This window comes from Tenrec ecaudatus, chromosome 2 (genome assembly GCF_050624435.1).
Source record: "Tenrec ecaudatus isolate mTenEca1 chromosome 2, mTenEca1.hap1, whole genome shotgun sequence".
Classification (NCBI taxonomy): domain Eukaryota; kingdom Metazoa; phylum Chordata; class Mammalia; order Afrosoricida; family Tenrecidae; genus Tenrec; species Tenrec ecaudatus.
Window position 1 is genome coordinate 82,797,629 of NC_134531.1, and position 6,988 is coordinate 82,804,616.

General features: G+C 37.9%; 1 pseudogene; it reads left to right on the plus strand.

Annotated features, from left to right (window-relative positions):
- Positions 1-778: 778 nt before the first annotated feature.
- LOC142440879 (large ribosomal subunit protein eL33 pseudogene) lies at positions 779-1,111 on the plus strand (annotated as a pseudogene).
- The last annotated feature ends 5,877 nt before the right edge of the window (positions 1,112-6,988 follow it).

Genomic DNA, 6,988 nt, shown 5'->3' on the forward strand with positions numbered 1-6,988 from the left:
GTTATCTAAATGTACAGAGAAATATTATCAGAATCTGAATTTGGATTTGGGGGGAGCTTTTTCTATCTTTCCATCACTCCATCCAAAGTGGTCTCCTCTCTCTCGGAAGGTGGCTCTCCTACAGATCCAGACTCTCGTTCTTCATCCTCCCTAGGCACCAACTGTAGAGAGAATCAATGTCCAAACAGTTGATATATGAAACATCTAAATCTGAATGTTCTTTTAGGTGTTTCTCCCTCGCATGCACTGACTCATTTCTGGCATCAACTTTGGACTACACATTCTGACATTTACATACTCTTGGAGTTCTGTGTGTCATAAATCACCTGAATAATTTCAGTGGGCTCCAAGGACCAAATAATTGGAAGATTTCATGTTCCTTCACAGACCAGATCACATCAATTGTTACTAATGTATTAAATTAACACGTTAGATTCTCCCGGCACCAGTCTTCCCTCTGTGACAGTCTTTATTGTACACAGGCATTGCTAATAGTGTTTCTGACTTTCTGAGTGGTAAACGTGTGATGTGGTGCAGTGTGCGACAGAGAGAAGTCACATTCCTTTACAGAGTTTTCCATCTAAGTTGTTGACTTCAATATCTATGCATCACTTCTTATATATGGACTCATTCTTAATAAATAAAAGTAATTTTATGTTAACATAGTAACCTATGGCGTTTTTTTACCTGCCTGAGAACATTTTAAAAATAAATATATGGCCTCACCATATTGGAGCCTGTGGAGGCCTGCTGGGAATAGAACTTCTAAACGGCAAATATGGCTGGCAGGCTGTGGTCCAAGACCATTTCTGCTGGCTGTAAACGGGGTCTACGGAACCAGAGGGAGCACACGGCTCCTCTTAAAATTGAAGGTGTTTATGCCTCAGATGAAACGGAATTTTATTTAGGAAAGAGATGTGCTTATGTGTATGAAGCAAATAGCAACACAGTGACTCCTGGCGGCAAACCTAACAAAACCAGAGGCACCTGGGGAAAGGTAACTCGTGTCCATGGAAACGGTGGCATGGTTCGGGCCAAATTCCGCAGCAACCTGCCTGCTAAGGCTATTGGACACAGAATCCGTGTGATGCTGTTCCCCTCAAGAATTTAAACTTAAAAGTGAATAAATAAAATTGTGCATTTGTTAAGAAAATTTTAAAAATAAATATATGATAAATTACCATTTAAAATCACAGTTACAGCTTTTGTTTCTAAAGTCTACATTTAAAGCAAAACCTGTTGCCATCTAGTGAATCCTTTCTGATGATGCTCCCGTGGTACAAAGTTCAAGTGCTCCACAGGGTTTTATTAGCGGCAATCTCTGCAAACGTGGATGGCCAGGCTGTTATTTCATAGAACCTCTGGGCCACTTCATATTAACTGATTGCAAAGTACCTACACCAACCACTGTGCCATCAGGGTTCCTTCATACCATCCGGGCTCCTTGAACTGTAGATATAGTTCACAATAAGGAAACATGCTCGGACTTCACTCTTACTTGGTATGATCTTTGGCACAATCATTACCACATGTGCACAGGAGCATAACATATTAAAGTATCCTTCAATAGTGTGGAACTAGAAAAATCGTCAGGTCAATGAATCAAAATGTTACCAGGTAGATGAAATGGAGTAGGAAATTAATACCCATGAACATCATAGTTAACATTTTGTGTCAACTTGCCTGGTGCCGGATTCTTAGTGGCCTGAGAGTTACCACCATTGCATCTACCTGAGTCAGCCAGCAGAAGCTTCTAGCAGAATATCTGACCCATACACTTGGAACCTACATACGTTTTGACTTTTACAACTTTGTTAGTCATTTTTCTTAATTTGAATTTCTCTCTCTTTTCATAAAATGTGTGGATATGTGTTTGTGTGTGTGTATATTCTTCACTGATTTGCATCTCTACAGAACCCAGACAAAGTCAAAAAATTTCATGGAATGTAGATGAAGGCTTAATGATTATTACGGCTACTAAAGGAAGAATATTCTGTAATTAGTTATTGTTCCAAGGAAATAAACCATCGAGCTGAAGTTTTATATAATACTTGGCTAGTGCTGTAGTTCATATGTTGGTGCTCATGACATATTCCAGTTTCATAGTGATTATTTGAATCAGTGGATTTGATTTTAATTAGATTAAATGTAAGCAAACAGAGAGAGTAGAAAACCAATATGATATGGGAATGGAAGGAGATGGAGACACGTATGGAGACCAAGAGAACTTAAATCACTGGAACTGAAGATCTGGTATTACTTGGTGTGATTTCATAAACTAAGATCCTGTTTTAACTGCAACTGGAATTTGTGAATGCAAAGATGCTGTATGCTATTATATACATCATAAATAAGGCAATCCGCAGATTTGCTCATTGTTATGAACGTTGAAAATACCACCCTTTGACCTTTTGACCTCTAAGTTTCATAACACTCAATTACCAAATATCTTAGAATATTTGAATAAAAAGAGATTGCTGAATATATCTGTATATGATAAGACCTCTATTTGGTGCAATGGCAATTTCATTAATGGAATATGTTTATCATTACATCACAATGAATTTTCTTTCTTCTCTTTTAATTGAACCCTCAAACTCACTGCATCAAGTCAACTGCAATTCATAGCGACCATATAGGACAGAATAGAACTGCCCCTGTGGGTCTCCTTCGTGGGAGTAGAAAAACCAATCTTTTCTCAAAGCAGCTGATGGTTTCAAACTGCTAACTCTTTTCAGTTTGCAGCCCAACTCCTAACTGATATGCCAGAGAGAAATAAGTGTAACTAATGTGAGTATGGTTGTTATCTCAAAATACAGGGAAATAAAAAAATGTCAATCACAAGAATGCAATTAAATACTCACACATATATCATAGCAACTGGTATACTATCAAGATCAAAATCAAACACACTGACATCGAGTTGATGTCCTCTCATCAAGACCCTCTGCAGCAGGGTAGAACTTCCACTCTGGGTTCCTGAGAGTGTAATTCTTTATGGAAGAAGAAGGCCATTCTTTCTCCCTCAGACTCACTGGTGGTTTCGAACTGTAGACCTTGTGATTAGAAGCCCAATGTGTAACCACTACATCATCAGGGGCCTGTTCATATACAATAATTTAGCTTAATTAACATAATTAACACAAGATTTATATACTACCTTGAAAATTAATTTCATTACTCATGAATCATCGTATGAATTCTTCATAAAAACTGAATTTTATTCATTCAATTTCAAGTCTGGTAAATGGCAGGAGAATTCTAGAGGACATATATTACAGTTAATATAAAATTTTAAAATCATTCTAAATGTATATTTTATATGTCTTAATGACTACATGAATCTATTCTGGTTGTAGTATTTGGTATTCATATCATACAGCCATGTTCCATATATTATTTATACACTGTAAAATTAAAGTAAGTTAATTTATTTTTCTAGATATTTTATAACATAAATGCAGAGGTATTTAAAAACTAATGGAAGCTTTTTGAAAATCAGATTATAAATAGAGCTACAAAAAATCATGGAACAATGTAATTAAGAGTTAATGGAATCCTTCCAAAAAGTTTTTTAAGTTTCCTTGTATAATGAGCAATAATGAACAAAATCATTGATGTTATTATTGTTAGGTGCTGTCAAAAATTGTTAAGTTCCAACTCATAAGGGTTCTATGAACAACAGAAAAAAACCCACACAATTGTTTATTTGAGCCCATTTTTGCAGTCACGGTGTCAACCCATTTACTGTGAAATTTTCTCCTTATTTTGATGTCCCTTTTCTTTATCAAGCATGATATCCTTCACTAGGAATTGGTCCCTCCTGTTAACATGTCCAACATATGTGAAATGAATTTTCAGAAACCACACTCTTAAGAATAACATTCTGTCCATATTTCTTCCAAAATAGATATATGTGTTATTCTGGCAGTATATTATATATTTGATATTATCTGTAGCATCATAATTCAAAGGCATCACATTCTTCTCTAGTCTTGCCCATGCAGAAAAAGAGATAGTATTGCTGACTTTGGATTGATCTTGTCAAAAAAGCAGAGAATACCAGAAAGGTGTTTGCTTATGTTTTATTCTCTGCTTCTGCCAATATCCATCTCAATTTGGCAGCCAAGGATGAGAGGAGACCGTAGGGCTGGCCCCACCATAAGACACGATGTCCTCTCACTGACCACAGCGCTACAGGACCGGGCACTGGACACACAGTGCAGGAGCTGTGATTTCTCTGATCCTCCCACACTGGGGCACAATACGAAGGGAGTGCAACAGAGCAGTGTGCGGAGCAAAGTAGCGAAATCCCCAAGGAAAATAAACTTCAGAGTTAGAGGGCAGGACTTAGTACCTCATCAGACTTGATCAGATAACATACATAAGGGTCAGCAGACAGACCTGGAATTGTTTAAAGGCTTCTTTTCTTCTTCTTCTTCTTCTTCTTCTTCTTCTTCTTCTTCTTCTTCTTCTTCTTCTTCTTCTTCTTCTTCTTCTTCTTCTTCTTCTTCTGCATCTTCTTCATGTCTAGCTATGTAAGATAGGCAAGATAAATAATACTGAGGAGAAAATAATGGGATCAATGATTCTTATGTGACAAGGGTGAAAGGGAGGGGGGGACCCGAGGGGTGAGCCAACAAACCCAGGGACAAGAGGGCAACAAGAGATCTCAAATTGATGGTGAGGCGGCCATAAATGCCTAGTGGGGTTCAATCAAGGACAATGTAGCCAAGAGGAATTACTGAGATCTGAATGAAGGTCGAACATGATAGTGGGACAGGAGGAACATAAAAGGAAATAGAGGAGAGCACTAGGAGGCAAAAGACATTTATAGAGGTATAAGTATAGACATGTGCATATTTAAATAATTTAATAAGTAGCAATAGGGATAAAGGCCTATGTACATATACATGGGCTCCTACTCAAGTCTTCTATCAGGGCAAGCACACTGTGCTCTAATTAATGGGAATTCTGTGATGCTTACCTTCCGACATGATTGATGAAGACAAAATGGCGTCATAAGCAAATATGGTTAATAAAGCTTATAGCATCTGGGGTCTAAAAGGCTTGAAATTAAACAAGCTGCAACCGAGCAGGAAAACAACAAAGCCCACATGGAAGAACTCCGGCCTGTGTGATCACAAGATATCCACAGAATCAGGTATTAGGCATCAGAAGACCCAAAACAATCATATTGATGCAAACAAGTGAGGTCAGAGTGCAGATGCAAAGCCCATCTGTAGACAATTGGACCTTCCCTCACAGAAGAGTCACGAGAAAGAGATGAATCAGCAAGAGTGCAGTATATCAGTGACAAAGTTCACAACATTCCTCTAGTTCTTTAATGCTCTACCCATCCCACCCCCACCCCGACCACCCCTCCCCACCACAATCATGGTCCCAGTTCTACTTTAAAAACTGGCTAGACCGGAGCTTGTACACTGGTACAGATAAGAGCTCTGGGCACGTGAAATCCAGGACAAATAAATTCCCAAGGATCAGTAATGGGAATAGTGATACCATGAGGGTAGGCGGAAGGTGGAGGGAAAAAGGGGAGAAAGAGGGAAACAATCACAAGGATTGATGTATAACTGCCACTCCCACTGGAAGACGAACAACAGAAGCGCTGTGGGTCAGTGAGGGGACATAATGTCTTGTGGTTGGACTGGCCCTATGGTCCTCTCTGTTCCTTGCTTGCTCCAAGCAGGAGTGTAATCCTCAGCCTTGGTGGGCAAGGTCATGGATTAAGGGAGACAGTGAATGGTATAAGATATGAAAAACAATAATTATTTATAATTTTTTAAGAGTTCATGAGGGTGGGGGAATGGAGGGAAAAAGAGAAGCTGATACCAAAGGCTCAAGTAGAAAGAAAAAAATTTGAAAATGATCATGCCAACATATGTACAAATGTGCTTGATACAATTAGTGTATGGGTTGTTATAAGAGCTGTAAGAGCCCCCAATAAAATGATTTATAAGAACAAAATAAATACTGTTGAGAAAAGTAAAGTACACATGTATATGACAGATTTTTATATCAAAATATATGGATTATTTACTTGTACAGATTAAGATTTTAAGTGACTATACAAGTAAATACTTCTTCGTTTATCCTTATGAAACCTATTGGTCCAGTTGTGATTATTTTTGTTTTCTTTACATTGAATTGTAATCCATACTGAAGTCTGCAATCCTTGATCTTAATGAACAAGTACTTCAAGTCTGCTTCACTTTCAGCAAGCAAGGGGGCATCATCTGCATATCCTTTGATCCTGCAACTGCATTGTTCATTATACATTCTATCTTCTCTGATTAGATATTCAACAAACAGATTGAATAAGTATGGTGAGAGGGTAAAATTCTGACACACATCTTTCCTGATTGTAAATGATGTAATACTCCCTTATTCTGTATGAGAAAACCACCCTTGATCCAAGTACAGGTGTTGAATGAGTGAAATCAAGTGTTTAGGTATTACCTTTCTTCACAAGGCCCTTGTTCCACAGTTCATTTTGGTCCACACAGTTAAATGACTTTGCATAGTCAATGGAACATACGTGAATATTCTGTTTTCAGCGAATGTCCATCTGACATCCCTCCCCTTTCCCACATCCTCTTTAATCCGGCCTGAATTATTGCATTTCCATCTCAATATATGGCTTCAATTGTTGTTGGATGATCTTTAGCAAAATTTTACTTAAATGTGGTAATCACAATATTATTTGGTCACGTTTTGTAGTTGGGATTTATAAATAAAGATTTCAGTGGTCAAATCGCTGTCTTCCTAATTTCTTGACATGAACCACTGAGTGTTTTCTGTACATCACCAGCTGGTTGAAACATTTCAGTTAGTAGTCTATCAATTTTTTGAGCGTTGGATTTGGTTTATCCTTTCCATGCAGCTTGGCTTTCTTTCCTTAGTACCATTGGTTCTTGGGCATATGCTACCTTTGGAGATGGCAGGATGTCAACTAAGTGTTTTTAAG